Here is a 16,270-nt window from a genome sequence, read left to right as displayed (position 1 = left end):
AAAGACCTGCTATATATCAAAATGGGCTTAGTTCCTAGGCATCAGGTAAATAAACTGAACTTGACTGTGGATTACCTTTGAGCAAGATCCTGTGACTGGGTCTTATGTACAATGCAGGAGAAATTGCTCACACAAGTGAGGGCCCACTAGGCTTAGGCTCTAAAAAGATGGGCCCAGGGACACTATGTTGGTTGCCAAGATTTTCTGCCTGAAAGGTATTGGTGAAAACCAGATATTTGGTTGCCCGGAGTTGAATTTGAAAAGTCCAGTGCAGCCTACAGACGGATTCACATTGGTATGAGTTTGGCTTCTGTAGAAAAGCCTCCAGTGGTGGTTTAAAGTGGGAGGCCCTGGAGGGAGTGCACTCATAAACAGGCACAGGGCAGAACTGCTGGATCCCGAGAGAACCTACGTAAGGAGAATGGGTAGGGAGAAGCCAAAGTGCACTGAGATAAGTGAGGCCCATTGACTTCAGAAACATGGATCTGGTTTCTTTCCAGTCAGTGAAAACGAAAGGCCAATGGAGGTCTGAGAGAGCCCTCTGGGCTCCTGAAGCACAGCTCCCTGGGATGGCTCAGTATCTGTGTAAACGCACCAGGGCTCCATCTGAACGCTGACTACATGTCACCAAGGACATTAAGAAATGTGCCCAAAGTCTTCCAAACAAAATCCCTCTTTTCAAAATCATGTATAATTGTAATTCATGTTCATATTTAGTTTATATAACTTGTATAAAACTCCTTTGTTGCTTTGAAAAGATTTATTTTTATTGGGCTCCCAGAAGGACCATCTAACTTTTCTCCAAATCTCCCTAAATGTCATAGTGCTTCAGATAATAGGAATTTTTCCCTCCTCTATAGTTTTGATTTCCCATGGAAGACAGCCATTTAGGAAAGTCCCCTGCATGCAGATATATGGCTGTCAAACCTTTCTGGCTGAACAGCTAAGGCAACATGGAGGGATGACCGTTGAGGATATCTCGTGCTAGGACCATAGCCATTGTCTACGTAGAGTGACAAACAGAATGTAGAATCTTGCAGGATAGCTCAGATCCTGCCACCTGGACAAGCAATCGCAGACCTGTCTTCTGTATTGGATTCAGATAAAGGCAGTGATTACTGGACGGTACAGAGCATGGCCTGGCCCCAGTGGACATGCTTTTTGTGAACTTGTGGACAGTCCATTCAGAGAGCTACACAGACGGTGACAAAAGGTGGCCTGCATTATTGGTTACTGCCTTTCCACCGCAACATGTCTTGGCCTTTTAAGAGTAAGGAACACGTGGGTATACTAGATTGGTGAGATCCAGGAAAGGGGGAAAAAAGCCAAGATAACAACATTTACAACTGAAAAGGAAAACTTGCAGAGGAGGAAGAAAGAAGGAACTCAAAAGCAGCCACATCTCAAATTTTTGTTTGAGAGTAACTATACACCATTCATATCACATTTCAGCCTGTAATGAGGTGGTTTAGTTGAATCTATTGTAGGGACCAAGGGAAAACTTCCCCTTTGCCCTCTGAAGTTTCCGTTGAAAAATTAACTCACAAAAGGCAGATTAATAGGAGAAAGGGCATATAAATTTATTAGTGTGCAAGGGGGAGAATCACAGAGTGATAACCCCATAGCCTAAGGGGTTATATGCCCTACTTCTTAGGGGAGTGGGAGACGGGGAAGTGTGTATAGTTTTAGCAGGGTAGTAAATAAATTTTAGGGGAACTTAATGGGCATGAAGAACATACAATAACCTAGGACAAAATCTGTTGGGCCTGCAGAGCATTCAATGGTTTGTGACAACAGTCTGTCCAGGTTTGTTGACAGACTTTAGTCTTTCTTCCTGTGATATGAGTTCAGTTAATGAAAACTCAGGGAAGGGACCAAAGGTAACTTTTTTCTTTTTTGGCAGGTCTGGACTTTAAGCAGACAAGGGAACTTCAGGGAACAACTTCATCGTGTGCTTTGGAAGAGACAGAGGATTGAGAGATCATTGGGGGGCGGGGTATAGGATATCGGAGAGAACTTGAGGCTTCTTTTTCAGTTCAGCAAGTCAAGGTGCCATGTTTTGGGGTACCAGTTTCTGAGCCCCAACACTATCATATTAGTCCTTTTTCACTTACCTACACAGCCCACTGAGGTGAACTGCACCTGCCTTCACTGTGATTCCTCCCTCCGGCCGCCCTCCCCACCCCAGCCTCCTAAACAGGCCACCTATTTGATGGGATATTTCAAACCTGGCTTTGATGAGGAGGGTCAGTTTGGCATACAGGTGATTTCCTTGTAGATTAAGAACATTTACTTTCTTCCTGCTGGATCTCTCCCAGAGATACCATCAAACCTCTACCTACGCAATTAGTTTTCACAGGTGGCTGTTTTGCCTGCAGTAAAACTACTTTCTCTCTCCTTCTGCAAGTCAAAGCAGAGCGAATGCGCATGAAAACATTTCAGATATGAAATAAACACTTTCACAAAGGCATCTATGATGCAATGCATCCTTTCTGACTGATCCAAATCATGGAAGGAACTCCTCACACCAGGATTGAAGTTGGGAAGAATCTTTCTGGAAGAGGGAGCAGAATGGGATGGGGGGAGAAGGAGGATGGGAAGGAATGGTGGGTGGAGATGAGGAAAGGAAGAGAAGGCACAGTTTATGCAGGCTCATAATCTCCAGAGGTTTTCTGAGGTCTTTTTCCCTAAAGTAAACTCCATTAGTGTCGAAATTTTGAACTTACCATACACAGAACTAAGAGTGGAGAAAGAAAATATGTTCAGAACTAAGAGTGGAGAAAGAAAATATGTTCATACACATGAACGGCAATGGCTGGTGAGGCAGCTGTTTGTTTGTTTTGTTCCTATTGTACCAGAACAGTTTCAACACGCAACTAGAAAATGTTGAGATGGAGTTGTTTCACCAGTCCTTTTTCTAGTAAAATGCTCCTATTTTAGAGACAGCCATTTCCAAAGGGGGAAAAAGAAATTCAATGTCGACATAAATCCCTTGAACTAAACATCTGTTTAAACTGTTTCTAGGTCAGGGGTCTCAAACTGTGAAACACTAGGGGTGCAGACATGATTTCTTTCCCAAGGTCTCCAAGTACGGCAGCATGCACATATCCTGCCATATTGTTTAAACATCTGGCTCACTTCCCCCCAAAAGAAAAGGGCTGATAGGGTGAGTTGTTGTGGCTTTTTGTCTTAACCTATAACATGATTTTGTTATTTGTACAGTCTCTAAAACAAACTACTGTTAAACAAGGGTTTTTTAAAATGTATTATTTAAAGGTGGATGTTTCAATGTCATCTGAATGACATGAGGGGATTTGTTCAACAAAAGCTGCAGACTCAAGGATGCTCACGGAGAAATGGTTTTCATCAGTCCTTCCCTATGAAGAAAAACTCTTCCAGAATTTCCACTTTCAACATTCTCCTTCATTATTCTAACAAAATAAAGCATGCAGTCTTATTTTTAAACGTCAGTTTCTGTGTCTCTATTTATCTATGGGAAAAGACTGCATTTAAAATATTAAAACATAAAATCATTCTAAAAAATGGGGAAAGGGGAGTGGAGTTTTGGTGCAGCTTCCCTGGCTCAGAACACGCATAGAATTCAGCACTGGCAACCTCAAAGGGATCTCAGTGGCTGTATGCAGGTTTGCCACCCAGATTCTTCACAGTTACTGCTCAAAATCACCCAAAGAATTTGTGTACATTATTTGTTATAAAGAGTCATTATGGACCTATATTATCAAGTTCTTAATTGGAGAGTTTAGGAACAGCAAAAGGAAAACTGAGCTGCAGACAAACGAAGTAGCCTATTTAATAAAAGTGAAAGTATATGGTGCAATCTACGAACTCAAATATCAGGGCTTATCCTCAGGGTTTGGCAGTTACTTATTCGCCCCATAAAAACTATTACTGCTCCTGTGTCATGTCTATGCCTCCTAAAACGTGCTGGAGGTAAAAGGGAAACCTAAAAAAAATTCCCAGTTCAAGTAAGAAAGAGTGATTTCACTGACACAGGGTAGAACAATCATCCATGGCTGTCAAATATAATAAAGGGATTAGAGTTTTGTTTTGATTTATTTTAATGTACAAAGGAAGAAAGGAGACAAACTTCAAAGGTTTTGCCTCTAGCCCAGACTTCCGGCCTTAGGGAAACAAATTTCCCAGTGAACATTACAGAAATATAGAAATGACCATTTAAAATTGACCAAAATAAAAATGCAAACAGATATTCCTACTAAGACCAGATATATATTATATTATATTTCAAAATGTCAAATGCTTTTGTTCTTCCTCTCTGTTACTAGGAGAGGTGGTGCACTACATACGCCTGCCTTACTTTACCTGCTTAACTACCATTCTTATATTTGGGGAATGTTATTTCTATATTTAGGTCATTTGTTTTTTTAATTCAAAGTACATGCCTGATAAATAATGTTCTGTGAATAAAGAAAGTAACTAAAGGACGATACTGTTATAAAAATAGAGACCAAATAAACCTCTACTCTCTGTGTACCTAAGAGCACGTAGGTGAGGAAAAGACGTATTACTATGGTTTCTTTAGGAAAGGAAAAATACTCAGTGATGAGTTTTTATGTATCTGAGGATTACTCAGGTTAAAATAAAACAAAAATTTGCATTAGTCATTCAAAGGCTCTGTTCTGCTACGCTTTCTCCCACAACATTAAATAAACACCCTTTCCTGGATCTGTTCTTATTTTCAACAGACTGTATTTCTAGGATGTACAGAAGAAATGGATCTCAAACAATCCGGAAAATAAGAATTTTTAAATTCCAACCAGAGGATGTTTCGGCCAAGAAGAAACTTGAGAGGAAATCTGGGCTATCCCCTCAACTAGGGCAAAGCCGTACCTGTAGCAACCCAAGCAGATAATCATCTAATCTAACTTTAAAATAAATCAGCTCCCATGACTTCCCTCCCTAACACATTCCTGTGCCTGACACCCTTCTACTCACGAAATTCCTTTCAAGCTGCAGCCCAAGCACATTCAGTTATTACCAATAGCGTGAAGTGAGTAGAAAGACAGATTTAGTGGACGACACAAGAAGCTCGGCAAGATCAACTGTGAGAACAAACCCAGGGATCCACTGGATCAGAATTTATGGACTTGGGGAAGGCATTTAATATCAATATATCAGGGTCTCAATAACATCCTTTGGATCAGAATCCAGAGCAAAGGCAGATGCCTCCCACTGTGAATTGGATATTATACCACATTTGCAACTAGGAATGTCTATCTCCCTACAAGTCATAAACAGTATCCAGCTATGAGAGAGGTGTTACTGGCGGAATGTTTGTGTCCCCCCAGAATTCGCATGCTGAAGCCCAATCCCAATGTAGGCAGAACGGAACCTTTGTATTTGGAGATAGACCCTTTATGAAGGTAATGAAGGTTAATTGAGGTCGTATGAGTGGGGCCCTGGTACAACAGAATCAGTGTCCCTGTCAGAAGACAAGCTCGCTTGCTCTCTCTCTGCCATGTGAGGATACAATGAGAAGGAAATCCAAGGGAAGAGGTCTCATAATGAAACCCACCTTTCCAGCATCTTGATCTGTGAGAGAATAAATTTCTGTTGTTTAAGCTACCCGGTCTATGATATTTTGTTATGGCAGCCCAAGCTATCATGAACACCAATATGTTGACTACTATGTCCCTCTCTCTAGACTCATCCGTCTTCCCCTGTCATCTCTGAGACAGCATTCCTCTCACTTTGAGGATGATTTCCTCTAGTTTAGTTATTCACTTAACAAATGTGTATTGAGCATCAGCTATGTGCCAGGCATTGAGCTAGATGCTGGTGATATATTTTTCAATGAGTTTTCATTGTAGTGGAGAGAAGGAGCTCATGTAGTAACAAGAAATTCAAATATTTTGTGGTAGGTTCTATGATGGGAAAGTCCAAAGAGCCATAGGAGAAATGACCAGCTTAGACAAGGAGGGGTCAACTTACTGCAATACCACATGTCTCAGGCCCTGAAGAATGAATCGTTGACACTAGTTAGCTGAAGGATGAGGATCGAAGGTCTTGGTGTAATGACAGGGTAAAAAGGTCCTCAGAGCTGAGAGATGTGAGTTCCTCTCCCATAGCCACTGCCTGTAGCTCTCCCTCAAAGCGTCCCTCTGTAGCCCTCAGATCCCCTCTAGCAGCAAACCCTCCCTAGACAGCTCCACGTGCTTCCAAGTCTTCAGTAACACTCAAATTTGTGTTCCTAATCATAACCTCGGTCTTGTGCTCTAAACACTCTTTTTAATTGACTGCGCTAGCTATTGTAGCAGGGCATGTGACTAATGGCTCATCTAAAACCCAAGTCTTGATCCTTCCCTCAGATCTGCTCTTTCTCTTATATTCCCCATTTTTGTGAACAGACTCAGCATTTATCCAGTGATGTGGACACCATCTCCTCTCCCTCTCCATGTCCACCCATCACCAAGTTCTCTTTCCTCAGTATCTCCAGAATCTGTTCCTTCCTGTTGCTTCTGTTCTCAGTCAGATCCTAAGCATCAAATTTGAGGACTGATTTTTTTATTGATTTACTATTACAAATAATGACTTAATACTTCAATTAAAGTTGCAAATGACCCACTAATGTAAAATAAAACAAAAAATCCAAGTGATGAAGGCAAACAGGAAGTAGAAAATTATATCATAGAATCCAAACAGTGGAAAACAGATAAATAAAAACAATTTTTGAGCTCTGAGCTTCCTAGCACACAGGGAAAAGGAGAAAACTAGGTTGAATACACAGTTCTCATCATAAGATGATAAGAGGCATGCCTTTCTATATATGGATGTTTTACATAGAAAATGTTCCTTAAATATTTCATTTATAATGAAGCCAACCTAAGGTTAAATCATGATTCCACAAAGGCATCTATAGAGGAATGCAGTGAAATGCTTCTGATAACCAGCTTTCTGATAGTTATGAAAGGTTAAGCTGTCCCCGAGGTTATCTCTGAAAGCGCAAATGCCTCAAAAGGACTTTTAACCATGGCTATATTCAAACTGAGGGCACAAATTAGTACCAAAAGTACTACGATACTAGGCTACTTCTCATTTTTTATATTTCATTTCCTCAGAAAGGCTTTCCCAGAGGACTTTAGCTAACACAGACCCCCATACCCCTTCTCTAGTTTAATCTACATATTTACAACACTATGTTTGTTTCCTCCTAGCAGTTACCATAATCTGAAATCACTTGCTTATGAGTTTGTTGAGTTGATTCTTTCTTCTCCTCCAAGAGAAGGTAAGCTCCCTGGGGGCAGAGATCATATCTGTCCTGTAGCCAAAGCCCTTAGAAACATCACTGGTATGTAGTAGGTGCTTAGTTAAAACTTTCTAAACCTTACAAATGAATAAGCATGTAGCCTATGTTCTAGGTAGGTATTGTACCAAATACATAGGGAGAAGACAAAGGTAATATTTTATAGGAAAATTAGAGCCTGGCTTAAAATGACCTCCTCCCCAACTCCATTTTCTCCCTTCTTCATTCCATCTTCCACATTGTGGTCAGAGTTGTCTTCTAAAAGACCACCCTAATTATAACTGAAAACTTGAAGAGCTACCATCTGGAAACTCTTTAATGTGGCATTTGAAGCCCTCATCAAACCTGATCTTTCAGTCTAATCTCTCACAACTCCCCACCCTCCATAGGCTAAAATACAATCCCCCTCCCTCTGATTGTTCAAGACCCCCAACTACCAACATACCCTACCCATTCCCAATGACTCGTCTTTGCTTATGCTATTCCCAGCCTCTGGGAGGCCCACGTCTCACATGCTTGTCTGAAGAAATTGTACTCATCTTTCAAGCTCATTTCTCAAGTCATGAGAACCTTCTCTGGATTTGTGTGAATTCTGAATTGCCTCCTCTACACTCCAATAGCTCTTTTTATCTATCTGTATGGCGTTGTCTGCCATCTGTTTTATAAGAGCGAGGTGCTTAGTTTTATGTTTTTATTCCCACTGCTAGATTAGATTATAACTCCTTGAGAACAGGATCAACACTTGATTGGTCTTCATATTCCCCCAATCTTTAGCACATTCCTAGGCCTATAGTAGGCCCTAAACAAATGTTAACTGAATTAAACATCTGCAAAATTAGAGGTACTAAAGAGGCACTGATGGTGATTGCTATGGATTTCAATTTTATACAGTTGAAGGCCTAGGTACAGTATAGCCATTTACCAAATTAGAAATAGTATTAATCTCCACCTTACCACTAACCATGCCATATCAGTAATTGTTGCATGTAGTTCTTGTTTCAGGAAAATTATTTATATTCCAGTACAGTTTGGATATATATTTTTTTCCTAGCAATGACTCATGTTACGAGGTGCTCTACTGTATTAAAAACATTTTTATGGACTTTGTCTGCAGAGTGAAATTTTACTTTTTAATCTGACATCACATATAATACCACATCTCATTCTGTGCAGATTTTAAAATGATTCAGGGACTTTTAATCAACACTTGCCAATAAAAAGACATGAATTTTTCAAATTTTGCATCAAATGTGAAACTGGCTTTTTTCCTTTCCTTTTTTTTAACATTATAGAATACCTAAAACCTTTATTTGATGAAGTCTTCTTACTCTAAATACAAGATTCAGAACTATAATTGTGCCATTTCTTCATTACTTTCAGCACTGCTCCCCTACCAAGATTTAGTTTGCCAAATTACAACATCATTTCCAAAAGTACTACCAATCAACAGAGAGGGCAATGAATGAATTCGCCCATATGCATCTGTCAGGCTATTGAATGATAAAGCACACAGGCTAAGCGAATGGTATTGAGACATATGTGTTCTTACCATCTGCACACATTGTAGCAATGCATTGCATACATATGATATATCTAAAGCCTAATTTTACACATGAAAAAGAATAGTATTCATGCCAATCCTCAGCACAATTCACATCACATCAGTTTTACAATTGGTGGCTTTATGTTACTCTACATATGCTTACTATGTCCCCAGTTTTTTCTGGTGAAAAATGATTAAGACACAGAATCAGATATACTCTTTACTCAGAGGATATTGGTTTTAATCACGTGCTAACAAAATCCTAGCCACACTAAAAAAGAGGAAGGGGAGCAAATGTGTTTGCCTTCTCAGAACTAATAATTTTTATTTTAACCACTCCTTAGATAACTAGAGAATGGAAAGGAATTGAATTAAAAAACAAAATAGCGAGTTATATATATTGATTAATTTTACATTACATATTTTGGAAGGGCAAATTTATTATTTATACAGGTGCTATGTGACCTCTGTCCACTGAGCTATTCAGTTTAACCTATTAATAAGCACACTATAAACAACAATGAGTTACATGACCTTACACAGCTGTTTCAAGCCACTGTACTTCCATCGTTAAGGTAACTGTTAGATGACCCTGTTTGTCAGAACACACTAAATCTGTCTGAATAAGGGAAAACATGACTTTTTTTTCCAAAGGGGAGTAAAACAAAAATCTAGGACAGAGTTGCCACTCACACTCTACAGTTACTATCGCTATTTATCATTACTTATTTACCTGTGTTATTGGCCTAAGCATTCCAGGAAGCTTTTATACTGCTTGTGGCACATAATCAGTTGCTTATTACCAAAGGAAAGAGTTTTCCCCCAGAAAGACAATCTGTGCACACACTAATTTGAAAGACAGGGTAGGAGCTGCAAGTGTTTTAATAGCCCATTATCAAAAATTATCCCTTGGCTATAAAATCCCCAGACCATTGGCTTGAGATCAGCTCAAAGAAAAATGAGATTACAGAATTTAATCTAGTAAAGGGGAGTGAGAGTTGAGTTTTAAAAAGCCTTAGATCACAAAAAAAAAAAAAAAAGGCAGAGGATAGAAACAAGATCAGCTTAGATTAAACCTTCCACACGTTTACCTTCCACAAATACGACATGTTCTAAGATTGATTTTAATTTTAAAAGGTAAGCTATTACTTTGAAACATTTTAATAAGGAGTGGGGAATGCTCAAGGAAAAGTTATATAGTGAGGTGACAGGAAACAAAACAGCATTTTGTCTTAAATTTGCACAACCTAATTTATAGCAATAAAGCAGAACCTATGAGTTCTGGTAAATGTCAAGGCAGTCATGTCCATTACATATGTGGATAGGTATGAAGCAGAGTCTCTGTAGGCCCTTCAAAAATTGCACACAGCCGCCCTAATGCAAACCAGAAGTCTCAGACTGCTGGATGAACACTCAGATTCACTCCCATGTGGATATTTAGAGAGGGTACCCTCCACCCCCATCCCCATTCTCATTTAGGTATATGTCAAGTGACCAACCTGTGGCCATAACCAAGGAGGTGGCTTATGAGAAGAGAAGACACCTGCCACCCCAACAAAATCTGGCCCAACCCCTGCAAAGAAAGCATCAGAGTCTGGTAGAACCTCCCCCTCTCCCCCCAACCTCTACTCTCTTACTTCTCCTCCCCCTTCTCCTCCCTCCTCCCCTCTCCCCTCCCCACAAGCATCTGCCTGGCCCAATCTCGCCTGGGCCAGCTCCAATAACAACATCTGCTTGGCAGCTTTTCAAGCCCACGGATAGTTATCTAACTGAGGCTTTTGTGCTGTACTGTTTATTCTATGTGAAGAAATGCCTCCTTAGTTGAAAGAGTACTTTAGAAAAACTGTGCAGCTATTAGCAAGTGAAGCACAAGGCTAATAACCCCCACCTGCTCATCAAATTAATTATGACATCTGAGTCATTATAACTCAGAAAGAAAACACGACTGCAGATTTGTCACATGTAGGAATAAACATGTATTAGGACCCGGAAAAAAAATCAGACCAAGAGACTCAGCTGGACAAAACACATGCTTCCACCTTTCAGAGGCTAGAAATATGGATCCTATCTTTCCAAGTGAAACTGACGAAGAGGGATGAGGTGGTTGGCCAGACAGCCACGTTGTTGTGACATGGAACAAAAGAAGATAAAATCAGGGAATAGGGAACCTCAAGAAAAACACTTTAAGATTCAATAATAATTTCTTTAAATAAACCAAAAAGCTATACAAAGCCATTCTGCAGAGCAAAATATACTGTCCGTGAATGTGACCTCATGTCATTTGGTCCTTCTTTAAATACACTCATAAGAACCCCAGATAGAGAATTTTTTTCTCTAGTTACAGAATACTTTAATGGTGCTAATAAATTTAGTGAGAAAATACATTAAAGATGAAAATATAAACTTGTCATGAAGTTACTGCATTTCCTAACCATGAGCGCACCAAACTAGCATTGTTAAAAGGCAAATTGCATTCAGTGGTCATAAAAAAATTGCATTTAAAAGTCAGATATTTAACATTATATCTCATGATCAACATTGTATTACTCATATTTCATACTATTGAAAGCACATTTTCATCATAACATTTTGAAAAAACTGAAAATAGCCACTACTCATCTCTTCTTTTTTTCCATACATTTCTGGCACTTGCAACTATAACATATATTTATTTTTTAAAATATCTTACTCTCAAATTGTTGAACTCTTTTTATCATGATTTAAAAATAAATAACAGTAAATTTTAATAAAAGTAAAATTGTTTTAAATTGAACATGAATTGATAGGATAATGACTGATCCAATACAGCCATGACATTTTTCCTTTGCATTATTTTAAAGGAAATAAATTCTGAAAAGATATTTGCATGAATCACGATGAAACACTATTATTTAAAAAGCACTCCTACTGAAAATTTTTGCAACTATAAATTTAAAGCCTCTTCACCTCTCAGCAATATCTTTAATATTGAAAGAACTTTTTGTATTGATTTGCAGTCCTTGTGCTATCAATTTCATAAAACACAAGTCCTTCTATAAAAGCATATTATTATTTTGCTAGATAACATCAGCCTGCTGCACTTTATATTCTACCTTCAGGAAAGTCATCTGTGGTAGCAACAGCTATAACCAATTCTTGCAAAAAATTTTTTCATTTGTTTTGCAAAAGCATAAACTCACAGAAGAGTTAATTTTTAAAACAGAACATGCTACAGTTCTAAATCTTTTGAGGTTTGATATAAAATGAAAGCAAATCTTAGTAAGTAATACCATTAGTGTTTTCTCTCAGTAAAACAATTTTGTGTTAAGAGTCTAGTGCTCAGTTGATTTATGTAAATGTGTTACTTACCCTCAACTTAAGATATAAATCCAGAGTAAACATAACAATGGCAATCCTGACACTCTACTTTGCCAAATCAGAAGATTTAGTCAGCCTAGACTAAAAATGAATTAAGATTATATTGAGAGTGTCAGTCCTAAGTCAAGAAAACATGCCCAGCCAGAGCACGCCAAGGAGATCGCTCATTAACAAGCCAACAAAGCTACAGAGTTTTTGCTAGTCTGGGAAAACATGTTCCCACTTTTAAACAGCAAATCAAGGCACTCTTTTTAAATGGGTGAAATTTCTGCCTTTTCCCCCCACTCCATCAACCTCTCAAAAAGAAACTCAGCTTCTCTGTTTATTACCTGCATAACTCTCTATATGTCAAGCTAGAATAGGTCTTACTTGCATCCTTTAACGGTAACATGGGCCAGTGTCTGAGGTGGGAAGATAGATTTGGGGCTACAAGGAGTTAATGCCTCCCTTCTAAAAATAACTTCCAAGTTGTTCTTTAGTTCCCACAATTATTAAATTCCTTTACCGTGATAGGTAACAGTTATATATCCCAAAGAAATATGACTATAGAGTGTCTGGCAGCAGATATTTGTCTGTGTCTCCTCACATGCAGGTCATGGCCATACTGGTCAGCATGCTGTACAGAGGTCTGTCTGTCCAACTGAAAAGTAAACAAATTATTTTGTGAAAAATATCCTTAGCAAGTATCAATATTATTGTCAGCCTGACTTTGAAAATTCTAAAGCATGCCAGAGAGAGGGCTACATGAAACCCAGCAGTTTCCAGATCATATGCAGTACAGAGATTCTCATATCCACTTAATCTCAGCACGCATCTCCACCCCTACTTCCTTCCCAATGGTATGTGGTCTTGAAAACACAAATGTTCATGTTTCCTGAAGCTGAGCTGCAAAGGAAAAGTCCCCTCCCAAGAGGCAGAGCTGCAGGCTTTTGGTGCCCCTGAAATTGTTCACTATAGTACAACATAATGTGACACTCACCACAATTAGCCATAGGGAAACAGTCTTTTTTTTTTTTTCCACCTCTGATGTTATATAATAGGTAAGACCATGATTTGAGATCACATCAATGAGCAATGTTATCTACAAACAAAGTATTTCAGGAAGTCTTGTTAAAAGAACCACAATACTGCAAGCCTAACTTGAAGTGTGTGAATGGGTAGTTCCTTTATATTCTCATCTTGACCAATACTTTATCGGTGGAGGAGCAGAAAATGACAGATGCAAATTATTTTCCAGAAATTAGACATTTTCACTGGTAGCTCTTCATCCTAAGTAATCTTTTCCTCTCTTTCTTTCCCCCTCCCTCTCTCTCTGGCATTCTTCCTTCACACACACACACACACACACACACACACACACACAGAGGAAGACATCCATTAATATTAAGAACAGTCTTCTGTAATGTTTTTCAGAATTTCTCAGGGGCTTAGGAGGGCTGCAGCCGTGCCAAAATTACAAGCTTTCCTCTAGTCAGAAGGGATGTCTTTTCAAAGCTCAGCCTTCATTTTTCAGTCTGATGTAAGTAAATTTACCTCTGTGAGCTGGGCAGAGCAGCTTTTCTTTGTCGTTCTTGTTTTTCTAATAGCTGCTGCTCTGGCAGAGCTATTCATTTCAAAGGGAAGTTAGAAGCATTCTTCACTCTTCCCCTTTTAGATTATATGCAGTTACTGACTCTTCTGAAATTTTAGATTTGAACAGAAACCTAAAGCACAGCACCATTTTAAAACAGCAAATCACCAGCATTCCTGGGATCACATTTCTCTAGAGAAAGTATCCAAGATGAGGCACAAGAATTAAGTCTACATAGGATAAAATTCACAAAATAAAGAAGGATCATTATCTTTTTTAAAAAAAATCGGGCCTTCTGCTTTCTGACAGCATGCTAAAGGATAATAATCTTTTGGAAACATTAAGCACCAGAAAAGAGGTGGTAGAGTTATGTTTGTTTGCTTGGCTAAATTAACTGATTTCCTGAGAAAGTCCAATGAACTGTACCAAGGTAGTCAACTTTTGGGAACACTGTTTAAGGCAACAGATACGAGACAGTGGAGGTTTTTTAGATAATCTATTTCATGAGAAAGTCAAATCAATTATCTTAGACATAAATCTGACAAGATCTATGATAAAATCCAGAACTATCACTAAAAGTTCTTAATTTTCCCATGCCTCAATCTATGCAACAGGCCTCCGTCTGCAATGGCTGGACCTTGCTGTTGTTCCTTCTGATGAGAGTTGTTTTGTGTAGACTGGGCCAAGATGGTGGTCTCTATGTGCTCCAAGTGGTAACTCTATGAAATCTCCACCTGTATCGCATATTTAAATGAGTAATCCAGAGTTCATTACCTTTCTATTTATCTAAAATCAACTTCTTTATCAGACAACATTCACCTGCTCTAATCATTGGACACACTTGAATTCCCAGTTGTTCTGGGATTTCGCAATTGTCAATCTCAAAGTCATAGTAAGGAGAAGAAAGGGATATCAGTGCAATTGAAGTAAACAGGTAAAACAAAAAAGCAGATGGAGCCATGGTTTGCAAGCCCTGCTAGGCCAGAACAACTCTCATTAATATCTCTTGAGTCACCCCATTCACCAGCATTACCTTGAAGAATAATGTCTGGGTATATAAGTGAAAACCCTGTATTACACACCAGGACTTAAGTCCTTAGCATCTTAATTTCTTGGTTATATTTACGTTAAAGGACATGAAGATAATGGTATCCTAGACCACATACTAAAAAACTGATGTAAAACTAAGCCTGAAGTAGGAGGGAAAAGACGCTACATTCCTGGGGCAATTTTCGAATGGCTCTAAAAATAGATAAATAAAGCAGTGAGAACTAACTCCCTTCTCCCTCCCTTCCCTTTCTCTATTTTTTCTTTTACATTTGTGTGAATTCAGTAACCTTAATCTATCTAATCCTATTATGCCAAAAGACTAGAAGTTGTTGATGTTCAAAACCCCACCAGTATACCAAAAACCTCCTAAAACTAGCAAGGGAAAAAAAAACTTCCTATAACCAAAAATGAAGAATCTCTCCAGCACATATGGAGAGAGCAGGCAATTACCAATTTGCACTGGAATGTGAAAAAACACTTACAAAGAATGACATGGTTAGGTATTATGGATCTTTTTTTTTTAAGGAAGCAAAAGAGTTCTAGGTTTGCTATACTCAATTTTGTATTATGAGATGTCTAGTCAAGCATGTCTTTTCTCTGAATATGAGTCATTTAAAATGAAGTGGAAAAAAGTTGGAGAAAGATACTATTCTTTGCCCCTGCTCTAGACTATTGGTTGGGTGGGTCATTTAATGGTTCTCAATCGTAAAATAGGAGCAATATGTATCTTGTCCAACTGAAATAAATATTAAATTAGATACTCTTAACAAAAGGGAAAGGTATTTTGTAATTTATAAATATAAAGTATAATTTAAGCAACTGAATAGCAAAACATTAACATAATCTATATACAATTACCTTGAGAGCAGTATGGGTTGCAATTGAAGGAATGGAGGGGAGATGAATGTATGAAAGAGGTGGAATTGTGATACACATTTACCTCCCTCACAGAAGGCAGAAAGATACAGTGTCAAGGGCATTATCTGTGGACTCAGGCAACTTCAGATTACCTCTGCCATTTCCTAGCTGCATAACTTTGGTCAACTTATTTTAAAACTCTTGGAGCTCTGATTTCCTCATCTTTACATGAGGAATAATAATATCTATGTTATAAAGGTCGCTGTAATATTTAAGTAAAATACTACACATAAAAGCATATGACTTTCAAAAATAATATTCATGCAAGGGAAAGTAGGCCACACCAAAGATTTCTCATGGACTGCTTGTTTTCCACATCTGTCTTCTTAATAAAACTTCATGTCATCATCTTCTAAATATCTTTAGGTATTCTAGATTGAATTTAAAAAGCACATCTTTTCTATATCAAGCAGAAACAAGGCAAAGGAAAAATACTTTTGTAAAAAGCTTATGATAGAATAATTTCTGAATTAAGGAAATTTTTTCATGGTGCTATGAAGAATTTTTCTTGTAGTGAATTGCTGCTTATAATCCACTTGTTTAAAAAAAA

The 16,270-nt window shown here is 38.4% G+C and overlaps 1 protein-coding gene across 6 annotated transcripts in view; it reads right to left on the bottom strand.

The window, feature by feature from the left end:
• The window catches only part of NFIB (nuclear factor I B), a 220,986-nt gene that overhangs the window by 168,527 nt on the left and 36,189 nt on the right, over nt 1–16,270 (bottom strand). The window lies entirely within an intron of this gene.

This window comes from Lemur catta, chromosome 10, assembly GCF_020740605.2.
Source record: "Lemur catta isolate mLemCat1 chromosome 10, mLemCat1.pri, whole genome shotgun sequence".
NCBI classification, from domain to species: Eukaryota; Metazoa; Chordata; class Mammalia; order Primates; family Lemuridae; genus Lemur; species Lemur catta.
This window is presented reverse-complemented; position numbering and strand designations above follow the sequence as displayed.